Here is a 27,053-nt window from a genome sequence, read left to right on the forward strand (position 1 = left end):
CTAAAACTAAGTTTGAGACCCTTCGAATTGATCTGTGGATTAAGGTTATAGAATTCGAAGAATTTTGGTATGAAATTCAGAACTCCGATCAAGAAGTTTTAGGGATACTGATTCAAGAAATACTCCATGTATTCAAAAGAAAATCAAACTGAAAACTTGCATAGAAATGAGATGTGATGTGAATAGATGTGATGAGATGCGATGTGAATCAGATAGATGTGAATGAATGGATGAATGTGGATGTGTATGTGATGAGAATGGATATGGATGTGTATGTGAAGAATGGATGTGAATGTGTATGTGAAGAATGGATATGAATGTGTATGTGAAGAATGGATGTGAATGTGTATGTGAAGAATGGATATGGATATGTATGTGAAGAATGGATGTGAATGTGTATGTGAAGAATGGATGTGAATGTGTATGTGAAGAATGGACGTGGATGTGTACGTGAAGAATGGATGTGAATGTATACGTGAAGAATGGATGTGGATGTGTATGTGAAGAATGGATGTGAATGTGTATGCAAAGAATGGATGTGGATGTGTATGTGAAGAATGGATGTGGAGAATGGATGTGGATGAGTATGTGAAAGAATGGATGTGGATGTATGTGAAAGAATGGATGTGGATGTGTATGTGAAAGAATGTGATGTGACATGAATCTATGTGGATGTGAAGTGATAGATATGAATGTGATGTGACATGAATCTATGTGGATGTGAAGTGATAGATATGAATGTATGGATAGATGTGAGTAGTCGTACATGTGAACGATTGGATGGATGTGGATGAATGAGATGAGATGTGTATGAATGAGATATGATGTAGATAGAAGTGATGTGATATAATGTGGATAGAAGGCATGTGATGGGATGGTTATGAGAATGAATGTGGTGGATATGAATGAATGAATGAATGTGATGTGATGGATGTAAATGGATGTGATGTAAATGAATGTAATAGACATGAATTGATGTGAATTGATGTGATGTAAATGAATGTGATGGACGTGAATTGATGTGATGTGATGTGAATCGAGATGTGAATGAATGAGATTTGATGTCATGTGAATCAGGATGTGAGTGAATGAGATGTGATGTCATGTGAATCGGGATGTGAGTGAATGAGATGTGATATAAATTGGGATAGATGTGATATGTGATGTGAATGCATATGATGTGATGAGATGTGGATATGGGTAAATGCGAGTGGATGAGATCTAATGATGTGATGAGATATGGATATGGGTAGATGTGAGTGGATGAGATCTAATGATGTGGATAAATGAGAAAAGATGTGATGAGATGGAAAATGATGTGATGAGAATGGGAATACATATGAAATAAATGAGGATTGATGTGAAACAATGTGGAAAGACGAGAGCTCATTATAGAAATTGTATTTATGACTTGTTTTTAAATGACTGTTTTATGTCAAAAATGCTGGGGAAGCATTTTGACCATCTTGTGAATGAGGTCATGGAGACCTATCTGATAAAGTTGCAACAGCTGATGGAGAGTCAATGGAGGACATCTCACATGTAGCAAGGTCAGTCGAGGTCTTGACCAGCCTCAATTTGATTTAAATGGTGAGCTTCCGGTACGGTGGATGAGGGACTTAAGAAGCAGCCTATGTGTGAAGCGCTAGGTGACCTGTGAAGGATCCTAGAGGGTGCTGACCATACGGTGCTCGGGCTCTGGGTCGAATCAGAGAAATTTAGAGGAGACAAGCATTCTTGCCCATAGAGTGCTTTGAATTGTGACATTCCTATGCTCTGATGTGATAAGATGCATTGTAGGCAAATTCTACCAGAGGAAGGTATTGAATCCACGTTCTTGGTTCTCGTCCACAATATGCTTTGAGAATGTCTTCAATTACTTGATTGACTCTCTCAGTCTGGCCATTGGTCTCTGGATGATAAGCTGTGACTCTCTCAGTCTAGCCATTGGTCTCTGGATGATAAGCTGTGACTCTCCGTTGAAGATCAACAAGATCAACCAACAGATCCGTACAAAAGAGTCATGGACTCATTTGTTGAGGACCAGCAAGGCCAATCAACCAGATCCATACCCGAGTTCAGAAAACAACTCTAACTCCTTATTCCATTTATTTCCTCAATGCACACGTGGGTATCCTCGGTGACCCAGAGCCCGAGCACCGTATGGTCAACACCCTTTAGGCTCCTTCTTCGCAGGTCACCTAGCACTTCACTCATAGTCCGCTTCCTTTGTCCCTCATCCACTGTAGCTCATCATTTAAATCAAACCGAGGCTGGTCAAGACCTCAGCCGACCTTGCTACACGAGACGTACTCCATTATCTCTGTCAGCTGTTGTTGCAACTTTATCACTTAGGTCTCCACACGACCTCATTCACAAGATGGTCAAAATGCTTTCCCAGCATTCTTGACATAAAACAATCATTTAAAAACAGGTTTCATAAATACTGTTTCTAATGAACTCTCATCTTTCCACATTGTCCTACAACATTTCTCATTATTCCACATTCTTCTATATCAATTCACATTGCTTATTGCGCATCCAATCATATGTATTCCCATCGTCCTTCATCCATTCTCATCCAATCACATCACATTACATCTCATCGCATCTATCCACATCTATCCTCATCACATCACATCACAACATATCCACATTGCATCTCATCCATTCATATCACATCACATCCATCTACATTCATTCATATCACATCACATCCATCTACATTCATTCAAATCCACATCACATCCATATATCATCACATCACGTTCACATCTATTTACATCACTTCACATCCATTCACATCAATCTACCCAAGTCCACATCACATCACATCTCATCTATCCACATCATATCTCATCCATTCATATCTAATCAGATCCACATCACATCACATTCATTCACATCACATTCACATCTCACCACATCCACTCACATCCCATCACACCCATTCACATCCCACATTCATTCACATCTCATCACATCCATCCTCATCTACTCACATCTCATTCACATCCATCCACATCACATCACATTCATTCCATCCACATTACATCATATCCACATCAATCCATATCACACCACATCCATTCACAGCTCATCACATTCATCCACATCCATTCATTCATTCACATTCACATCTATCCACATCCATCCATTCATTCACATGCACATCTATCACATCACATCTCATTCTCATCCATTTACATCACATCACATCCTTTCACATATTATCACATCTCATTCTCATCCATTTACATCACATCACATCCTTTCACATATCATCACATGTTATTCACATCTCATCACATTCACATCCACATCCATTTACATCACATCACATCCCATCCACATCTCATCACATCCACATCCACATCCATTTACATCACATCACATATCATCCACATCTCATCACATCCACATCCACATCTCATCACATCCACTCACATCGCATTCACATTTAGTATCATTTTTTACTTTCGATACCGAACTTGGGACTTTTCTAAGTTTCTGCCAATTGCTTGGCCTAGTTAAAGGTACTTTTTCTCAATGGATATTTTCATATTCTTTCTCAAATTTCTCAAGTGAAATATATTCAATATTCTTCTTTTTTAGTAAAAGATTCATGGAATTTACAAAAATCAATTAAGCCATCATCATTTTATTATGTTTATGTATCAAATGCCATACATGTTATTTTGTGAATCTTGCAACTCTATGTTATGTCTCATGCTATCAAAGGTCATTGTTGTATGAACACACGTGGCTAAGATCTATTTGGAACAATCATATATGTTTCCCAATGGTATAAGTCACATGCTATCCAATGGTCCTCTAACTGCATCTAGTATATTCAAAGTAGCGACCATAAATAAATTTACAACATAGATCAAATCTAAACATGAATATTGGAAACCAAAATCTTTGTCTTTTTTTCAAGTGGTGCTTTTTATTAGGTTTTTTAATCAACCATGTAGTGTTTTGCCTATGCATGTGCACGCGTGACTCCACTTGTTTACCATATATTTTTTGAAAATATTATTTTATATTTATCTTAACTTAATTTTTGTAACAACTTGTTCCATTAGTGTGGGGATAGAGTATTCAATCCTAGTAGGAGACTAAGACCACTAAATATTGACAAGGAACTTATTAGGGAAATTTTGGGCTCAACTTTGGGCCCCCTAAGAAGTGCCAACTCAACTTAGAGAGAGATAATACATAAAGTCTAAAAAATAAGATGAAATAGAGTTTAGTGTATTTTCTCTCCATTTTTTTAAAAATATAAAAGATGCATTCCTCTTCTACAGTCCTTGAAGTTTTTAATCACTTATTCTTTTCATGTACGTGAAGAATGAAGTGGTCAATTTTTAGAGTTCAATGGCTTATATCTGTAAAAATCTCTGTAAAAGCCGAAAAATTTGAATGAAAAAAGTACCTAAACAAGAAAATTAACTAAATGGCACCTTTTTCTCTTTGCATTCTCATTTTGCTACTAGGGTTATCAAAAGCGAGGAACATAGAGACTATCAAGAAGATAGCGAAGGGATCAAGAGCAAAGAGAAATAGAAAGAGGAGAGACGTATACAACCCACATATCAAGCTTGAATGTGAATATGAACCTCTTAGTAAGAGAAGTAAACCTAATACTTTGTCTCCTGTTCTAAACAAATGATTAGAATACAAGGGAAAAAAATAGATTGATGGATTGATGGGAGGCTATATCCTGAAGACTCTTTTACAAACTCCACACCCCTATTTAGGGATATGACACTTTGTTGGAGATGGCTATAATGGGCTCCTTGGATATACACTTCATTTGGAAGCAACAAGCAATCACTATTATAGGTGGGTTGATTTTCGATGGATTTGAACATGTTAAAAATCCTTGAAAGCATCGATATTATGCACGTCGAAAAAAGTGTCGACATGGAACCATCGATATGCGCATCAAAATACACATGTATATATGTGTCAAAATATGCGACTTTAAAACCGTCGAAAAGCAAAAGTTATTTTTTGACTTCTTTTTCGACGCTTATTGCAATGTTGTTTTTGACGCTAACAACAACAATATTTATTCCAACTGTATTTCAATGCTTTTAGAGCGACAGTTATTTCGATGGATGTTATGGCTCACACTAACCCCCCTTGAAACACATCTAACAAGAGATTACCTAGTGAACCACAACTGTCGTTCAGGATCTTTCCAATGGCCGAACGCATAACCCTTGAGGTCTCCAAGCTCTACAACTCCTTGAGAAGCAATTCCATCGCACCTCCCATGAGCATTGTCACACTGCCGTGTTGCACTATGGGTACTCGTCCATCCTCTCACCTCACTTCACTCACACACACTCACTAGCATGCATTAGGGAGAGAGATTAGCAAGAGAATTAGCAAGAGCAAGAATCAATTACACAATGGAAGAGTATGTTGTATTATGAGAGATATTCACTTATATACATGGCCATAAGTATTCACACTCACTTAAACTATTGCCGGCCGAGCACTTTAGGCTCATAAGAGGCCTAATGCTATTATAATGACTACTCTCATAAGATATCCTAGCTTGCTACCACACACTCTTGAAGCGGGAATTGCCACATTAGGCTCATAAGAGGCCTAATGCTATTATAATGACTACTCTCATAAGATATCCTAACTTGCTACCACACACTCTTGAAGCGGGAATTGCCATAAATACTCTGTCGTCACACCATTACGGGCGCCCATCCAAGTTGTAGCTTTGGACACCATTACTTCATATCTTGAATGTATGACCCTTTGGTGTATCTACTATGACTCCTTGATGTAAGATAATGGTGGTAGCTCTTGTTAACCCTAGAAATGGGTTAACAATGGATGGAAGTTTTATTTTATTTTTTCGAATAATGGTACACCCAAGTGTAGTCGTGCAACTAGGTGTACCAGTATACCAGTTTTACAAAGTACATCCATGTTCTCTACTCAAAGGTCACAAAAATTAAACTTTTTTTAAGTAACAAAAGTTGCATAGCTCATGGAGTCGACAAAAAGTACACAAAAGGGGCACAACTCCTATACATAGAACCTAATCATCGTCGTTGTCCTCAAGATTTGACACTAGTCCTCCCTGCAAAAGAGTATTCAAGGGGCAAAAACTCAGAAATGACAAGTGAGGAAAAAATTAATTGATGGTCGAAAAATGCAGAGGTTTTTCATATTCACCACATTTGTCCAATTCACGTTGACGCCCTATCGCTTAAGTTGCTCGAGGATGGCATACGCCGTCCCATGCATTAGGGCGTACCTTTCCTCCGCATCACGCAGCATGACCGGCCACCCTTTACCGAAAGCATGAAGTATGAATACTTATTAACAAAAATGAAATGCCCATTATGCCAAAAAAAAAGTAAGTGATGGTACTATAAACACTTGTAAAGTATGTGTGGAAAGCATCCCAGTCACTGCTTCCAAGATGGCAGCTCCTTATGCTCTCCATTCGCTTCGCTGATGCAGTCTCCTCCTAATGCTTATACCTTTGTGGATTTGAATGGTGCTTTCTACACTCGTCTTCCCAAATATCTTGTGTGTAATTCTAAGGCTTTTGTCCCCCTATATTTACCTTGCGTGTGATGTCATTGTGCCAGTGCTTCATCACGTTCACCATGTGATCTTTTATCCATCTAGGATGGGCATCTTCACTACCTAGTGCTAGATAAACCCACTCTTGATTTGATTCATGACTCCTTCCTTCTTTGCACTATCAAGTTTATGCATGTAGTCATGAAATCGTGGGGGGTGAAGGCTATATGCCATAACTCGCAGATTTGAGACTTTGTAAGATTCCTCCCCTGACCCCTTTTTGATGTCTAGTATCTTCCCCTGTAATCAATTCCCTCTTCAGAAATATAAGAGATCTTGTCTCTGCCTGTTTTGGCATAGAGAGAGAAAATATTCTAGAGAGAGAATATTTAGATTTTGAATATTTCAAGATAGAAAATTATCTCATCTTATTAAAATAAGTTCCCCTGAAACAGAAATTCAAAAAGAACTTTCCAATGTGCAATTGGAATTAATTGGAAATGGGTATAAAGGACCTTAGCCTAAGGGTCTAGATTTTCAGAAATTTTTGGATTATGGTCCAATTAAGGTTCCTATGGGCCAATAGCATCAATCCATGTGTAGGGAGGAGATAAATCCAATTTGTAAAAGAAGATACCCAAAAATGAGTAAATGCTCACATAAGATGAAGAGTTGAAAATGTACAAGGTTTATTAATAAAAAACTATGAGCAATATTAAAAATATGAGATATTTTGGATATAATGATTCTATTTTGACACATATGTAAGGAAGGGGAGTTCTTTAAAGGAGGTTCATATTTCACATAAGATGAAGAGTTGAAAATGTACAAGGTTTATTAGTAAAAAACTATGAGCAATATTAAAAATATGAGATATTTTGGGTATAATGATTCCATTTTGACACATATGTAAGGAAGGGGAGTTCTTTAAAGGAGGTGCATATTTCACATGCTTGAATGAGTTTTAAACTCAAAAATAATGTGATATTTTTATCTCTCCTCTCTCTTGAACCAAACCAAATCAAAATGGAACCAAACCGAATAAAAAAAGTAACCAAACTAGGTCCAAATCTAGTCCAAATTCAACCAAACTGAAATTAGAAAATTCTAGAATTCACTTAGCTTTGATTAGAGTTTTCCTCTCCTATAAATAGAACATGAGTCCTTTGAAAAAAATATAGAAGAATTTTACTATACTAGAGTTATGCTGAAATAATGCTAGTTTCTACTATTCTCTAAAATTCTCTCCAAATTGAAGAAATTGGAACTTCCCTCTTTCTTCAATCCCCATTGGTGGCTCCATCAACATACTTAACCAATTGATTGGTTGGGGGCCTCTACCCCGTGAACAAAGAATCAAGCAATTTGTAAGGTAAATGGTGAATTTTGATCTTTTCTATAATTCCTCAATGTTTCTCTCTTCTCAACCCCTCCCAAGCTTGAGAAGCTTAATTGGAATGGTTTTTGAATGCTATTGAAGTTAATTGATAAATGTTAGTGAAGAGTTATATAATTTGATGAATGCTATTGAAGTTAATTGATTAATGATAGTTAATAATTACATAAATTTCCATTTATGCTTAATTCTAATGGTTTTTATGTAATTTCTCTCTCTCACTCAAGAAATGGTCATACTCATGACCCATTCTCAATCCAAATGAAGCTTTTCATAAAGCTTTTTCTTAATCCAAGATTAAGCTATGCTTGAGGCCAAATTAATGGCTTTTTTCTATGCTTTTAGTTTATGTATATTGATGATTCAATCCATTATGGATTGATGATCCAATTAGAGACCATTCTAATTATTTCCTTAATGATAAGCTTTATCCCTTAGAAAAATTGAGATTTATCAGTCATAGCAGCGGAGCTATGGCAAAATTTTTATAAAAATTACACATAAAATAATTTCATTCAAAGCATTAAAAGAGGACTTCCTACCATCTTCTAGGAATTATCATCCTAGATTAATTGAAAGATATTCATTGTAATCATAGAGAAATTGATTTTTAAATTATGCTTAATTGGATTTCATGCATAGAGTATGCATAAAAGATTATTATTTTAATGTAAAAGTGTTACTTTTATCATATTTGAATTTCATGCATAGAGGTATGCATAAAAGATGATTATTTTATCATAAAAGTGTTACTTTTATCATATTTGAATTTCATGCATAGAGGTATGCATAAAAGATGATTATTTTATCATAAAAGTGTTACTTTTATCATATTTGAATTTCATGCATAGAGGTATGCATAAAAGTTGATTATTTTATCATAAAAGTGTTACTTTTATCATATTTGAATTTCATGCATAGAGGTATGCATAAAAGTTGATTATTTTATCATAAAAGTGTTACTTTTATCATATTTGAATTTCATGCATAGAGGTATGCATAAAAGATGATTATTTTATCATAAAAGTGTTACTTTTATCATATTTGAATTTCATGCATAGAGGTATGCATAAAAGTTGATTATTTTATCATAAAAGTGTTACTTTTATCATATTTGAATTTCATGCATAGAGGTATGCATAAAAGTTGATTATTTTATTATAAAAGTGTTACGTTTATCACAATTGAATTTCATGCACATAGAAGTATGCATAAAAGTTGATTATTTTATTATAAAAGTGTTACTTTTATCATATTTGGATTTCATGCATAGAGGTATGCATAAAAGATATTCTTTTTATACTAAAAGTGTGATTTTCATCATAAATGGATTTTATGCATAACTTAGATGCATAAGGGAAATTCTTTTATTCTAAAAGTGTAATTCCTACCAAATTGAATTTATGCATAAGAAGATGCATAAAAGATTGATTTTTAATTCAAAAGTGTCATTCTCATCTAAATTGAATTTATGCATAGGAAGATGCATAAAAGATTGATTTTTACTTCGAAAGTAAAAATGAATTTATGCATAGGAAGATGCATAAAAGATTGATTTTTACTTCGAAAGTATTAATCTCCTTAAATAGAATTTACGCATAAATAAATGTGTAAAGAAATCTTATATCAAATATAAGAATTCTCTTGTATTCTATAAATAGATATGAGATGTGATAGGATGTGATAAGAGGTGTATAAGATGTGATAAGAGGTGTATTCTATGAGATGTGATAGGATGTGATAAGAGGTGTATAAGATGTGATAAGAGGTGATAAGATACTTATGAAATAAGTTAGGAGGTGATAAGATGAATTAAGATGTGATAAGATGTGTATGGGATGAGGTAAGAAGTGTATGTGATAGGATAAGATGTATATGGGTTGTGATAGGGCGAGAATGGATGTGATGTAAAAGATTAGATGTGAAGGCATATGGGGTTATATGAATGGGAATGTGGAAATGGATGTATGTATGTGGATGTGTGGATGTATGAATGTGAAAATGGATGTATGCATGAAGATGTATATGCATAGATGTGAATGTGGATGTAGATGTGGATGTATAGATGTGAATGGGAATGTGGATGTGGATGTATGTGAATGTGGATGTATAGATGTGAATGGGAATGTGGATGTGGATGTATGTATGTATGTGGATGTAGATGTGGATGTATAGATGTGAATGGGAATGTGGATGTGGATGTATGTATGTATGTGGATGTGGATGTATGAATGAGGACGTGATAATGGATGTATGCATGTGGATGTGGATGTATGGATGTGTATGTATGAATGTGGATATGGGATGTGGATGTATAAATGAGGATGTGAAAATGGAGGTAAGCATGTAGATGTGGATATATGGATGTGAATGTGGATGTGGATGTGGATGTATGGATGTGGATATGGATGTGAATATATGATATGTGATGTGAAGGAATCTGAAGTGAAGAGATGGAAAATGATGTGATTGGATGAGTACACATATAAATGGAATGTGGAATAAGTAATGTGGATTAATGAGGGATAATGTGGAAAAATGAGAGTTAATATAGAAACTGTATTTGTAAACTGTTGTAAATGCTGTTTGTAAATGGCTGTTTTATGTCAAGAATGCTGGGGAAGCATTTTGACCGTTTTGTGATTAAGGTCGTGGAGACCTAACTGATAAAGTTGCAACTGCTGACGGAGAGTCATTGGAGGACGTCTCGCGTAGCAAAGTCGGCCGAGGTCTTGACCAGCCTCAGTTCGATTAAAATGGTGAGCTTCCGGTACGGTGGATGAGGGACCAAGGAAGCGGCCTATGAGTGAAGCGCTAGGTCACCTGCGAAGGATCCTAGAGGGTGCTGACCATATGGTGCTCGGGCTCTGGGTCGCCTAGGATACCCACACGTGCGTCGAGGAAGATATTGGAACAAGGAGTAAGAGTTATTTTCTGAAACCGGGCATGGATCTGGTTGATTGACCTTGCTGGTCTTCAATGGATGAGTCCATGGCTCTTTTTATGGATCTGTTGGTTGATCTTGCTGATCTTCAACGAGAGTCCTTCTTGATTTTTATAAGTGATTATATTGCCGAGTATTATGGGCTAGGAACTATTGAAAAGGCCCCTGTGTGGACAGGTGGTGAGCGTTCTAGTTGCCAATGATGCCATAGATACTCTGATGAAGGAATGATGGGAAATTATGAATCAACCGGATAAATTGGAAGATTGTGATCAGTGGTACTATGGTTTCATTAAAGGATTGTTTTAAAGTTAGCTGATGCTAAGAAAAAGGCAATTTCATATTGTGTGTGTAAGTGGTGTGGCTTGTTCTATGTTTGCATGAACTTCCGGCTAGGGGGCCTTGGAACTCTTTTCCTTGGTACCCGGGACAAAACCTAACCAAATTCCAAATTGGATTCCATCACTACAGTGGTTGGGCGGTTGGCTAACCCATGGGATCGGATGGGGTTAGGCTGGACTGATGGATCCGTAAATCGAGACTCAATTTCTGTTATTACGATAGATAAAGTAAATCCCGGATAGTAATTATTCTATGGATAGGAATCAACGGCTGTGCCTCCTTGATGGGAAAAAAAGCGTTGATCCCAATGATCCAAGTGCAAGTTTCTTCCTTGATCTGACCGAGTATCTTTATAGGTGCAATCGGATCAGCTTGATGAGTAATGGTCTTGACTACGTTAGAGTAAAAAGTTATCCTGGTGGAATCGCCCGTGCTTTCCAGGTAAGGGAAGTTTTTTCGAGTCCGGTTTTGGAAAAACCGACGGATTAGTCTCTTGTCTGGATATCCGTGGACGAGACCCCAAATGTGGGACCCCTGTCCCGCGCGAGAAGTGCTACTTCCGCTGCTAGTACCCGAATCCGTTGCTCGGTGGGAACAGGGGGATCTCACAGTTGGTATCAGAGCATTTGGTTATTAAAGATTAACTGAGAAGACAAATATGTCAAAAATTTATCAAGAAACACAAAAAGGTTATAATTGTGTGATATAATTCATACAATTTGATATTCAAACTGAAATTCATAATTTGGTAATTGGGTCTTCAGATGGAAGTACCGCAATTATATAGAATCCCTGACTTGCTTGAGGCCTAGACATGATGGTATTTACCTTATAATTCCAAGGGCTGTGACTACCCGTATATACCGAGAGTATAACTGCAGCTCTTTACTGACAGTATATACGAGTAAATCTAAGACTTGAAATTATAAGTGTTAATGCTATCCAGATGATGATTTCGAATATGATTGATATGATTTTTAATTTTGTTTGAGAATTGATGAATTGATTTGGATTCTGATTGAAAAATGATGATTTCTAAAATTTAGTTGAAATATAATAACCTGAACGAAACCACAATGAGGATGAATGGAACGAGTCCCTGTGATGATATTCATAATTAGAATGATGATAATGATTTCAGCAAACCACTATGAGATTAGTGGGTTGTGCTATCAAACTATTACTGTTAACACTTGACCGGTAGATCAAGTTAAGGGATGACAAATTGAGAACTTTCTTGACTGAAATTCCTTTGGAGGAATGTTTACATCAGAAGGAAATTTTTTGGTCTGATGGACCATTATCATGTTAAAGATATGAATGATATGATCTGAATGAATTGTTATTTAATGATGAGTTCTATATAAGGGATATTTATCCCAGTATTCTGTTGGGTTGACAAGAATATAAGGAACCCCAGAATAAAATTGGATCTTAAGAAAAAGAGTTCTCCTCTACCTTGCGAGATGAGGACATCTCGCACTTTTTAAGTGGGGTAGAATGTAAGATTCCTCCCCAGCCTTCGAGGTATGCAGGAGTAAGAACCTCCCTTTCTGATCTTATAATTATTCCCTCTCTAAATAAAAGAAAGATTCTGTTTAAAAAAGGAAGACCCTTTTCCCAGAATACTTCTCAAAAGTCCCACCTGTTTTAAAGATTATGAACAATGAGTTCAGAAGTGAAAATCGGTGTTTGGATATCAAGGTTTCGGTCTTCATTCGAGTACGGCCCAAAAGAAGTTCTTTATCTCTTAGGAAGTATAAGAAATTATCCCCCAGATATTGTGGGCCTTATCTGAATTCAAAGAAAGTAGGTGACTTAGCCTACGAGCTTCTTTTATCTCCTCATCTCAAAGTTCATAATGTATCTCATGTAAGCCTTCTATAGGAATATGTGCCAAAACCAAATCATGGAAAGACGGTAAAACTTCAGTGACAAGATACCGTTGGCTTCTAAGTTACGCTAGCTCCTTCCTTTATATAAGTCATAACTTTTACTTGTCGCTCACAGTAATCTTACTTCCATCAATCTCCCTTCTTCTTAATCTCCTTCATAGCTTGGCAACAGGAATTAGTTTTATCCATGATGATTTCTCACCTTCAAGACGCAAGTGAGTCTGTGAAGAAGGATTTTATAGAACAATATGAGCACTCACTTTTTCCTCAATTGGGAACGTCTGTAGCTCAGACCAAATGGCGGACCTATCAAGACATAACTAGGGTAACACCTTGGGGTCAGCAGCACTTTCGCAACAATGTCCGCTTGGCCATGGTTATTGAAGCCTTGGGTTTGGGTCCCCGATACTACTGCGTCATGAGATCAAGACATCTTGGGTTTTCTGAGCAGGTCTTCTTACTGGCCTGTTTTCCTCCTCATCAGAAGATATGCCTTTATCCCGTTTTTGGCTTGCCCCTCAGAGGTCCTTTTGTTAGATCACCTCATACTACTGAAATAGGTGCGGCAATAACCAACAGAATTATTCCCATAGATGAGTTACCTTATACGTGTGCAGCTTGTGAGTGCTGCTTTTGTGACCATATGATGGACGGGCTTATGGAAGTGTAAAGAGTTCTTCTATCTTTACTGTATATGTTCCAAGAATGAATAAAGTTTAAATCTTGTTCTTGTCTTGATCCTTACTCTCTTTGAGAATTTTTTTTAATTGGTGGTTAATCTTAATTAAATTTTTCTCTAAGTCTCATATTCGTGCATCTTGCGAAATTATCCCAAGTTTGCGAGATGAGGACATCTCGCGTTTTTTAAGTGGGGTAGAATGTAAGATTCCTCCCCCGACCCCTTTTTGATGTCTAGTATCTTTCCCTATAATCAATTCCCACTTCAGAAATATAAGAGATCTTGTCTCTGCCTGTTTTGGCATAGAGAGAGAAAATATTCTAGAGAGAGATAAACTGTTGTAAATGCTGTTTGTAAATGGCTGTTTTATGTCAAGAATGTTGGGGAAGCATTTTGATCGTCTTGTGATTAAGGTCGTGGAGACCTAACTGATAAAGTTGCAACTGCTAACGGAGAGTCATTGGAGGACGTCTCGCGTAGCAAAGTCGGCCGAGGTCTTGACCAGCCTCGGTTCGATTAAAATGGTGAGCTTCCGGTACGGTGGATGAGGGACCAAGGAAGCGGCCTATGAGTGAAGCGCTAGGTCACCTGCGAAGGATCCTAGAGGGTGCTGACCATACGGTGCTCGGGCTCTGGGTCGCCTAGGATACCCACACGTGCGTCGAGGAAGATATTGGAACAAGGAGTAAGAGTTATTTTCTGAAACCGGGCATGGATCTGGTTGATTGACCTTGCTGGTCTTCAATGGATGAGTCCATGGCTCTTTTTATGGATCTGTTGGTTGATCTTGCTGATCTTCAACGAGAGTCCTTCTTGATTTTTATAAGTGATTATATTGCCAAGTATTATGGTCTAGGAACTATTGAAAAGGCCCCTGTGTGGACAGGTGGTGAGCGTTCTAGTTGCCAATGATGCCATAGATACTCTGATCAAGGAATGATGGGAAATTATGAATCAACCGGATAAATTGGAAGATTGTGATCAGTGGTACTATGGTTTCATTAAAGGAAAAATTGGAAGATTGTGATCAGTGGTACTATGGTTTCATTAAAGGATTGTTTTAAAGTTAGCTGATGCTAAGAAAAAGGCAATTTCATATTGGGTGTGTAAGTGGTGTGGCTTGTTCTATGTTTGCATGAACTTCCAGCTAGGGGGCCTTGGAACTCTTTTCCTTGGTACCCGGGACAAAACCTAACCAAATTCCAAATTGGATCCCATCACTACAGTGGTTGGGCGGTTGGCTAACATGGGATCGGCGGATGGGGTTAGGCTGGACTGATGGATCCGTAAATCGAGACTCAATTTCTGTTATTATGATAGATAAAGTAAATCCTGGATAGTAATTGTTCTATGGATAGGAATCAACGGCTGTGCCTCCTTGATGGGGAAAAAAGCGTTGATCCCAATGATCCAAGTGCAAGTTTCTTCCTTGATCTGACCGAGTATCTTTATAGGTGCAATCGGATCAGCTTGATCAGTAATGGTCTTGACTACGTTAGAGTAAAAAGTTATCCTGGTGGAATCGCCCAGGTAAGGGAAGTTTTTCGGAGTCCGGTTTTGGAAAAACCAACGGATTAGTCTCTTGTCCGGATATCCGTGGACGAGGCCCCGAATGTGGGACCCTTGTCCCATGCGAGAAGTGCTACTTCCGCTGCTAGTACCCGAATCCGTTGCTCGGTGGGAACAGGGGGATCTCACAGTTGGTATCAGAGCATTTGGTTATTAAAGATTAACTGAGAAGACAAATATGTCAAAAATTTATCAAGAAACACAAAAAGATTATAATTGTGTGATATAATTCATACAATTTGATATTCAAACTGAAATTCGTAATTTGGTAATTGGGTCTTCAGATGGAAGTACCGCAATTATATAGAATCCCTGACTTGCTTGAGGCCTAGACATGATGGTATTTACCTTATAATTCCAAGGGCCGTGACTACCTGTATATACCGAGAGTATAACTGCAGCTCTTTACTGACAATATATACGAGTAAATCTAAGACTTGAAATTATAAGTGTTAATGCTATCTAGATGATGATTTCAAATATGATTGATATGATTTTTAATTCTGTTTGAGAATTGATGAATTGATTTGGATTCTGATTGAAAAATGATGATTTCTGAAATTTAGTTGAAATATAATAACCTGAACGAAACCACAATGAGGATGAATGGAACGAGTCCCTGTGATGATATTCATAATTAGAATGATGATAATGATTTCAGCAAACCACTATGAGATTAGTGGGTTGTGCTGTCAAACTGTTACTGTTAACACTTGACCGGTAGATCAAGTTAAGGGATGACAAATTGAAAACTTACTTGACTGAAATTCCTGTGGAGGAATGTTCACATCAGAAGGAAATTTTTCGGTCTAATGGACCATTATCATGTTAAAGATATGAATGATATGATCTGAATGAATTGTTATTTAATGATGAGTTCTATATAAGGGATATTTATCCCAGTATTCTGTTGGGTTGACAAGAATATAAGGAACCCCAGAATAAAATTGGATCTTAAGAAAAAGAGTTGTCCTCTACCTTGCGAGATGAGGACATCTCGCACTTTTTAAGTGGGGTAGAATGTAAGATTCCTCCCCAGCCTTCGAGGTATGCAGGAGTAAGAACCTCCCTTTCTGATCTTATAATTATTCCCTCTCTAAATAAAAGAAAGATTCTGTTTAAAAAAGGAAGACCCTTTTCCCAGAATACTTCTCAAAAGTCCCACCTGTTTTAAAGATTATGAACAATGAGTTCAGAAGTGAAAATCGGTGTTTGGATATCAAGGTTTCGGTCTTCATTCGAGTATGGCCCAAAAGAAGTTCTTTATCTCTTAGGAAGTATAAGAAATTATCCCCCAGATATTGTGGGCCTTATCTGAATTCAAAGAAAGTAGGTGACTTAGCCTACGAGCTTCTTTTATCTCCTCATCTCAAAGTTCATAATGTATCTCATGTAAGCCTTCTATAGGAATATGTGCCAAAACCAAATCATGGAAAGACGGTAAAACTTCAGTGACAAGATACCGTTGGCTTCTAAGTTACGCTAGCTCCTTCCTTTATATAAGTCGTAACTTTTACTTGTCGCTCAAAGTAATCTTACTTCCATCGATCTCCCTTCTTCTTAATCTCCTTCATAGCTTGGCAACATGAATTAGTTTTATCCATGATGATTTCTCACCTTCAAGACGCAAGTGAGTCTGTGAAGAAGGATTTTATAGAACAATATGAGCACTCACTTTTTCCTCAATTGGGAACGTCTGTAGCTCAGACCAAATGGCGGACCTATCAAGACATAACTAGGGTAACACCTTGGGGTCAGCAGCACTTTCGCAACAATGTCCGCTTGGCCATGGTTATTGAAGCCTTGGGTTTAGGTCCCCGATACTACTGCGTCATGAGATCAAGACATCTTGGGTTTTCTGAGCGGGTCTTCTTACTGGCGTGTTTTCTTCCTCATGAGAAGATATGCCTTTACCTCGTTTTTGGCTTGCCTCTCAGAGGTCCTTTTGTTAGATCACCTCATACTACTGAAATAGGTGCGGCAATAACCAACAGAATTATTCCCATAGATGAGTTACCTTATACGTGTGCAGCTTGTGAGTGCTGCTTTTGTGACCATATGATGGACGGGCTTATGGAAGTGTAAAGAGTTCTTCTATCTTTACTGTATATGTTCCAAGAATGAATAAAGTTTAAATCTTATTCTTGTCTTGATCCTTACTCTCTTTGAGAATTTTTTTTAATTGGTGGTTAATCTTAATTAAATTTTTCTCTAAGTCTCATATTCGTGCATCTTGCGAAATTATCCCAAGTTTGCGAGATGAGGACATCTCGCGTTTTTTAAGTGGGGTAGAATGTAAGATTCCTCCCCCGACCCCTTTTTGATGTCTAGTATCTTCCCTTGTAATCAATTCCCTCTTCAGAAATATAAGAGATCTTGTCTCTGCCTGTTTTGGCATAGAGAGAGAAAATATTCTAGAGAGAGAATATTCAGATTTTGAATATTTCTGGATAGAAAATTATCTCATCTTATTATAATAAGTTTCCCTGAAACAGAAATTGAAAAATAACTTTCCAATGTGCAATTGGAATTAATTGGAAGAAATGGGTATAAAGGACCTTAGCCTAAGGGTCTAGATTTTCAAAAATTTTTGGATTATGGTCCAATTAAGGTTCCTATGGACCAATAGCATCAATCCATGTGTAGGGAGGAGATAAATCCAATTTGTAAAAGAAGATACCCAAAAATGAGTAAATGCTCACATAAGATGAAGAGTTGAAAATGTACAAGGTTTATTAGTAAAAAACTATGAGCAATATTAAAAATATGAGATATTTTGGGTATAATGATTCTATTTTGACACATATGTAAGGAAGGGGAGTTCTTTAAAGGAGGTGCATATTTCACATAAGAGGAAGGGGAGTTCTTTAAAGGAGGTGCATATTTCACATAAGATGAAGAGTTGAAAATGTAGAAGGTTTATTAGTAAAAAACTATGAGCAATATTAAAAATATGAGATATTTTGGGTATAATGATTAGGGGAGTTCTTTAAAGGAGGTGCATATTTCACATGCTTGATTGAGTTTTAAACTCAAAAATAATGTGATATTTTTATCTCTCCTCTCTCTTGAACCAAACCAAATCAAAATGGAACTAAACCGAATCAAAAAGTAACCAAACTAGGTCCAAATCTAGTCCAAATTCAACCAAACTGAAATTGGAAAATTCTAGAAATCAGTTAGCTTTGGTGAGAGCTTCCCTCTCCTATAAATAGAACATGAGTCCTTTGAAAAAAATATAGAAGAATTTTACTATACTAGAGTTATGCTGAAATAATGCAAGTTTCTACTATTCTCTAAAATTCTCTCCAAATTGAAGAAATTGGAACTTCCCTCTTTCTTCAATCCCCATTGGTGGCTCCATCAACATACTTAACCAATTGATTGGTTGGGGGCCTCTACCGTGAACAAAGAATCAAGCAATTTGTAAGGTAAATGGTGAATTTTGATCTTTTCTATAATTCCTCAATGTTTCTCTCTTCTCAACCCCTCTCAAGCTTGAGAAGCTTAATTGGAATGGTTTTTGAATGCTATTGAAGTTAATTGATGAATGTTAGTGAAGAGTTACATAATTTGATGAATGCTATTGAAGTTAATTGATTAATGATAGTTAATAATTACATAAATTTCCATTTATGCTTAATTCTAATGGTTTTTATGTAATTTCTCTCTCTCACTCAAGAAATGGTCATACTCATGACCCATTCTCAATCCAAATGAAGCTTTTCATAAAGCTTTTTCTTAATCCAAGATTAAGCTATGATTGAGGCCAAATTAATGGCTTTTTTCTATGCTTTTAGTTTATGTATATTGATGATTCAATCCATTATGGATTGATGATCCAATAAGAGACCATTCTAATTATTTCCTTAATGATAAGCTTTATCCCTTAGAAAAATTGAGATTTATCAGTCATAGCAGCGGAGCTATGGTAAAATTTTTATAAAAATTACACATAAAATAATTTCATTCAAAGCATGAAAAGAGGACTTCCTACCATATTCTAGGAATTATCATCCTAGATTAATTGAAAGATATTCATTGTAATCATAGAGAAATTAATTTTTATATTATGCTTAATTGGATTTCATGCATAAAGGTATGCATAAAAGATTATTATTTTAATGTAAAAGTGTTACTTTTATCATATTTGAATTTCATGCATAGAGGTATGCATAAAAGATGATTATTTTATCATAAAAGTGTTACTTTTATCATATTTGAATTTCATGCATAGAGGTATGCATAAAAGTTGATTATTTTATCATAAAAGTGTTACTTTTATCATATTTGAATTTCATGCATAGAGGTATGCATAAAAGATGATTATTTTATCATAAAAGTGTTACTTTTATCATATTTGAATTTCATGCATAGAGGTATGCATAAAAGTTGATTATTTTATCATAAAAGTGTTACTTTTATCATATTTGAATTTCATGCATAGAGGTATGCATAAAAGTTGATTATTTTATTATAAAAGTGTTACGTTTATCACAATTGAATTTCATGCACATAGAAGTATGCATAAAAGTTGATTATTTTATTATAAAAGTGTTACTTTTATCATATTTGGATTTCATGCATAGAGGTATGCATAAAAGATATTCTTTTTATACTAAAAGTGTGATTTTCATCATAAATTGATTTCATGCATATCTTAGATGCATAAGGGAAATTCTTTTATTCTAAAAGTGTAATTCCTACCAAATTGAATTTATGCATAAGAAGATGCATAAAAGATTGATTTTTAATTCAAAAGTGTCATTCTCATCTAAATTGAATTTATGCATAGGAAGATGCATAAAAGATTGATTTTTACTTCGAAAGTAAAAATGAATTTATGCATAGGAAGATGCATAAAAGATTGATTTTTACTTCGAAAGTATTAATCTCCTTAAATAGAATTTACGCATAAATAAATGTGTAAAGAAATCTTATATCAAATATAAGAATTCTCTTGTATTCTATAAATAGATATGAGATGTGATAGGATGTGATAAGAGGTGTATAAGATGTGATAAGAGGTGATAAGATGTGATAAGAGGTGTATTCTATGAGATGTGATAGGATGTGATAAGAGGTGTATAAGATGTGATAAGAGGTGATAAGATACTTATGAAATAAGTTAGGAGGTGATAAGATGAATTAAGATGTGTATGGGATGAGGTAAGAAGTGTATGTGATAGGATAAGATGTATATGGGTTGTGATAGGGCGAGAAAGATGTGATGTAAAAGATTATATGTGAAGGCATATGGGGTTATATGAATGGGAATGTGGAAATGGATGTATGTATGTGGATGTGTGGATGTATGAATGTGAAAATGGATGTATGCATGAAGATGTATATGCATAGATGTGAATGTGGATGTAGATGTGGATGTATAGATGTGAATGGGAATGTGGATGTGGATGTATGTGAATGTGGATGTATAGATGTGAATGGGAATGTGGATGTGGATGTATGTATGTATGTGGATGTAGATGTGGATGTATAGATGTGAATGGGAATGTGGATGTGGATGTATGTATGTATGTGGATGTGGATGTATGAATGAGGACGTGGTAATGGATGTATGCATGTGGATGTGGATGTATGGATGTGTATGTATGAATGTGGATATGGGATGTGGATGTATAAATGAGGATGTGAAAATGGAGGTAAGCATGTAGATGTGGATATATGGATGTGAATGTGGATGTGGATGTGGATGTATGGATGTGGATATGGATGTGAATATATGATATGTGATGTGAAGGAATCTGAAGTGAAGAGATGGAAAATGATGTGATGGGATGAGTACACATATAAATGGAATGTGGAATAAGTAATGTGGATTAATGAGGAATAATGTGGAAAAATGAGAGTTAATATAGAAACTGTATTTGTAAACTGTTGTAAATGCTGTTTGTAAATGGCTGTTTTATGTCAAGAATGCTGGGGAAGCATTTTGACCGTCTTGTGATTAAGGTCGTGGAGACCTAACTGATAAAGTTGCAACTGCTGACGGAGAGTCATTGGAGGACGTCTCGCATAGCAAAGTCGGCCGAGGTCTTGACCAGCCTCAGTTCGATTAAAATGGTGAGCTTCCGGTACGGTGGATGAGGGACCAAGGAAGAACCCTATGAGTGAAGCGCTAGGTCACCTGCGAAGGATCCTAGAGGGTGCTGACCATACGGTGCTCGGGCTCTGGGTCGCCTAGGATACCCACACGTGCATCGAGGAAGATATTGGAACAAGGAGTAAGAGTTATTTTCTGAAACTGGGCATGGATCTGGTTGATTGACCTTGTTGGTCTTCAATGGATGAGTCCATGGCTCTTTTTATGGATCTGTTGGTTGATCTTGCTGATCTTCAACGAGAGTCCTTCTTGATTTTTATAAGTGATTATATTGCCGAGTATTAAGGGCTAGGAACTATTGAAAAGGCCCCTGTGTGGACAGGTGGTGAGCGTTCTAGTTGCCAATGATGCCATAGATACTCTGATGAAGGAATGATGGGAAATTATGAATCAACCGGATAAATTGGAAGATTGTGATCAGTGGTACTATGGTTTCATTAAAGGATTGTTTTAAAGTTAGCTGATGCTAAGAAAAAGGCAATTTCATATTGGGTGTGTAAGTGGTGTGGCTTGTTCTATGTTTGCATGAACTTCCGGCTAGGGGACCTTGGAACTCTTTTCCTTGGTACCCGGGACAAAACCTAACCAAATTCCAAATTGGATCCCATCACTACAGTGGTTGGGCAGTTGGCTAACCCATGGGATCGGATGGGGTTAGGCTGGACTCATGGATCCGTAAATCGAGACTCAATTTCTGTTATTACGATAGATAAAGTAAATCCCGGATAGTAATTGTTCTATGGATAGGAATCAACGGCTGTGCCTCCTTGATGGGGAAAAAAGCGTTGATCCCAATGATCCAAGTGCAAGTTTCTTCCTTGATCTGACCGAGTATCTTGATAGGTGCAATCGGATCAGCTTGATCAGTAATGGTCTTGACTACGTTAGAGTAAAAAGTTATCCTGGTGGAATCACCCAGGTAAGGGAAGTTTTTCGGAGTCCGGTTTTGGAAAAACCGACGGATTAGTCTCTTGTCCGGATATCCGTGGATGAGGCCCCGAATGTGGGACCCTTGTCCCACGCGAGAAGTGCTACTTCCGCTGCTAGTACCCGAATCCGTTGCTCGGTGGGAACAGGGGGATCTCACAGTTGGTATCAGAGCATTTGGTTATTAAAGATTAACTGAGAAGACAAATATGTCAAAAATTTATCAAGAAACACAAAAAGGTTATAATTGTGTGATATAATTCATACAATTTGATATTCAAACTGAAATTCGTAATTTGGTAATTGGGTCTTCAGATGGAAGTACCGCAATTATATAGAATCCCTGACTTGCTTGAGACCTAGACATGATGGTATTTACCTTATAATTCCAAGGGCCGTGACTACCCGTATATACCGAGAGTATAACTGCAGCTCTTTACTAACAGTATATACGAGTAAATCTAAGACTTGAAATTATAAGTGTTAATGCTATCCAGATGATGATTGCAAATATGATTGATATGATTTTTAATTCTGTTTGAGAATTGATGAATTGATTTGGATTCTGATTGAAAAATGATGATTTCTGAAATTTAGTTGAAATATAATAACCTGAACGAAACCACAATGAGGATGAATGGAACGAGTCCCTGTGATGATATTCATAATTAGAATGATGATAATGATTTCAGCAAACCACTATGAGATTAGTGGGTTGTGCTGTCAAACTGTTACTGTTAACACTTGACGGGTAGATCAAGTTAAGGGATGACAAATTGAAAACTTACTTGACTGAAATTCCTGTGGAGGAATGTTCACATCAGAAGGAAATTTTTCGGTCTAATGGACCATTATCATGTTAAAGATATGAATGATATGATCTGAATGAATTGTTATTTAATGATGAGTTCTATATAAGGGATATTTATCCCAGTATTCTGTTGGGTTGACAAGAATATAAGGAACCCCAGAATAAAATTGGATCTTAAGAAAAAGAGTTGTCCTCTACCTTGCGAGATGAGGACATCTCGCACTTTTTAAGTGGGGTAGAATGTAAGATTCCTCCCCAGCCTTCGAGGTATGCAGGAGTAAGAACCTCCCTTTCTGATCTTATAATTATTCCCTCTCTAAATAAAAGAAAGATTCTGTTTAAAAAAGAAAGACCCTTTTCCCAGAATACTTCTCAAAAGTCCCACCTGTTTTAAAGATTATGAACAATGAGTTCAGAAGTGAAAATCGGTGTTTGGATATCAAGGTTTCGGTCTTCATTCGAGTACGGCCCAAAAGAAGTTCTTTATCTCTTAGAAAGTATAAGAAATTATCCCCCAGATATTGTGGGCCTTATCTGAATTCAAAGAAAGTAGGTGACTTAGCCTACGAGCTTCTTTTATCTCCTCATCTCAAAGTTCATAATGTATCTCATGTAAGCCTTCTATAGGAATATGTGCCAAAACCAAATCATGGAAAGACGGTAAAACTTCAGTGACAAGATACCGTTGGCTTCTAAGTTACGCTAGCTCCTTCCTTTATATAAGTCGTAACTTTTACTTGTCGCTCACAGTAATCTTACTTCCATCCATCTCCCTTCTTCTTAATCTCCTTCATAGCTTGGCAACAGGAATTAGTTTTATCCATGATGATTTCTCACCTTCAAGACGCAAGTGAGTTTGTGAAGAAGGATTTTATAGAACAATATGAGCACTCACTTTTTCCTCAATTGGGAACGTCTGTAGCTCAGACCAAATGGCGGACCTATCAAGACGTAACTAGGGTAACACCTTGGGGTCAGCAGCACTTTCGCAACAATGTCCGCTTGGCCATGGTTATTGAAGCCTTGGGTTTAGGTCCCCGATACTACTGCGTCATGAGATCAAGACATCTTGGGTTTTCTGAGCGGGTCTTCTTACTGGCGTGTTTTCTTCCTCATGAGAAGATATGCCTTTACCCCGTTTTTGGCTTGCCTCTCAGAGGTCCTTTTGTTAGATCACCTCATACTACTGAAATAGGTGCGGCAATAACCAACAGAATTATTTCCATAGACGAGTTACCTTATACGTGTGCAGCTTGTGAGTGCTGCTTTTGTGACCATATGATGGACGGGCTTATGGAAGTGTAAAGAGTTCTTCTATCTTTACTGTATATGTTCCAAGAATGAATAAAGTTTAAATCTTGTTCTTGTCTTGATCCTTACTCTCTTTGAGACTTTTTTTTAATTGGTGGTTAATCTTAATTAAATTTTTCTCTAAGTCTCATATTCGTGCATCTTGCGAAATTATCCCAAGTTTGCGAGATGAGGACATCTCGCATTTTTTAAGTGGGGTAGAATGTAAGATTCCTCCCCCGACCCCTTTTTGATGTCTAGTATCTTCCCCTGTAATCAATTCCCTCTTCAGAAATATAAGAGATCTTGTCTCTGCCTGTTTTGGCATAGAGAGAGAAAATATTCTAGAGAGAGAATATTCAGATTTTGAATATTTTTGGATAGAAAATTATCTCATCTTATTAAAATAAGTTTCCCTGAAACAGAAATTCAAAAATAACTTTCCAATGTGCAATTGGAATTAATTGGAAGAAATGGGTATAAAGGACCTTAGCCTAAGGGTCTAGATTTTCAGAAATTTTTGGATTATGGTCCATTTAAGGTTCCTATGGGCCAATAGCATCAATCCATGTGTAGGGAGGAGATAAATCCAATTTGTAAAAGAAGATACCCAAAAATGAGTAAATGCTCACATAAGATGAAGAGTTGAAAATGTACAAGGTTTATTAGTAAAAAACTATGAGCAATATTAAAAATATGAGATATTTTGGGTATAATGATTCTATTTTGACACATATGTAAGGAAGGGGAGTTCTTTAAAGGAGGTGCATATTTCACATAAGATGAAGAGTTGAAAATGTACAAGGTTTATTAGTAAAAAACTATGAGCAATATTAAAAATATGAGATATTTTGGGTATAATGATTCCATTTTGACACATATGTAAGGAAGGGGAGTCCTTTAAAGGAGGTGCATATTTCACATGCTTGAATGAGTTTTAAACTCAAAAATAATGTGATATTTTTATCTCTCCTCTCTCTTGAACCAAACCAAATCAAAATGGAACTAAACCGAATCAAAAAGTAACCAAACTAGGTCCAAATCTAGTCCAAATTCAACCAAACTGAAATTGGAAAATTCTAGAATTTAGTTAGCTTTGGTGAGATCTTCCCTCTCCTATAAATAGAACATGAGTCCTTTGAAAAAAATATAGAAGAATTTTACTATACTAGAGTTATGCTGAAATAATGCAAGTTTCTACTATTCTCTAAAATTCTCTCCAAATTGAAGAAATTGGAACTTCCCTCTTTCTTCAATCCCCATTGGTGGCTCCATCAACATACTTAACCAATTGATTGGTTGGGGGCCTCTACCGTGAACAAAGAATCAAGCAATTTGTAAGGTAAATGGTGAATTTTGATCTTTTCTATAATTCCTCAATGTTTCTCTCTTCTCAACCCCTCTCAAGCTTGAGAAGCTTAATTGGAATGATTTTTGAATGCTATTGAAGTTAATTGATGAATGTTAGTGAAGAGTTACATAATTTGATGAATGCTATTGAAGTTAATTGATTAATGATAGTTAATAATTACATAAATTTTTATTTATGCTTAATTCTAATGGTTTTTATGTAATTTCTCTCTCTCACTCAAGAAATGGTCATACTCATGACCCATTCTCAATCCAAATGAAGCTTTTCATAAAGCTTTTTCTTAATCCAAGATTAAGCTATGCTTGAGGCCAAATTAATGGCTTTTTTCTATGCTTTTAGTTTATGTATATTGATGATTCAATCCATTATGGATTGATGATCCAATAAGAGACCATTCTAATTATTTCCTTAATGATAAGCTTTATCCCTTAGAAAAATTGAGATTTATTAGTCATAGCAGCGGAGCTATGGTAAAATTTTTATAAAAATTACACATAAAATAATTTCATTCAAAGCATGAAAAGAGGACTTCCTACCATATTCTAGGAATTATCATCCTAGATTAATTGAAAGATATTCATTGTAATCATAGAGAAATTAATTTTTATATTATGCTTAATTGGATTTCATGCATAAAGGTATGCATAAAAGATTATTATTTTAATGTAAAAGTGTTACTTTTATCATATTTGAATTTCATGCATAGAGGTATGCATAAAAGTTGATTATTTTATCATAAAAGTGTTACTTTTATCATATTTGAATTTCATGCATAGAGGTATGCATAAAAGATGATTATTTTATCATAAAAGTGTTACTTTTATCATATTTGAATTTCATGCATAGAGGTATGCATAAAAGTTGATTATTTTATCATAAAAGTGTTACTTTTATCATATTTGAATTTCATGCATAGAGGTAAGCATAAAAGATGATTATTTTTTCATAAAAGTGTTACTTTTATCATATTTGAATTTCATGCATAGAGGTATGCATAAAAGTTGATTATTTTTTCATAAAAGTGTTACTTTTATCATATTTGAATTTCATGCATAGAGGTATGCATAAAAGTTGATTATTTTATCATAAAAGTGTTACTTTTATCATATTTGAATTTCATGCATAGAGGTATGCAGA

Source organism: Cibotium barometz, chromosome 10 (genome assembly GCF_041138505.1).
Source record: "Cibotium barometz isolate CiBa-2024 chromosome 10, ASM4113850v1, whole genome shotgun sequence".
NCBI classification, from domain to species: Eukaryota; Viridiplantae; Streptophyta; class Polypodiopsida; order Cyatheales; family Cibotiaceae; genus Cibotium; species Cibotium barometz.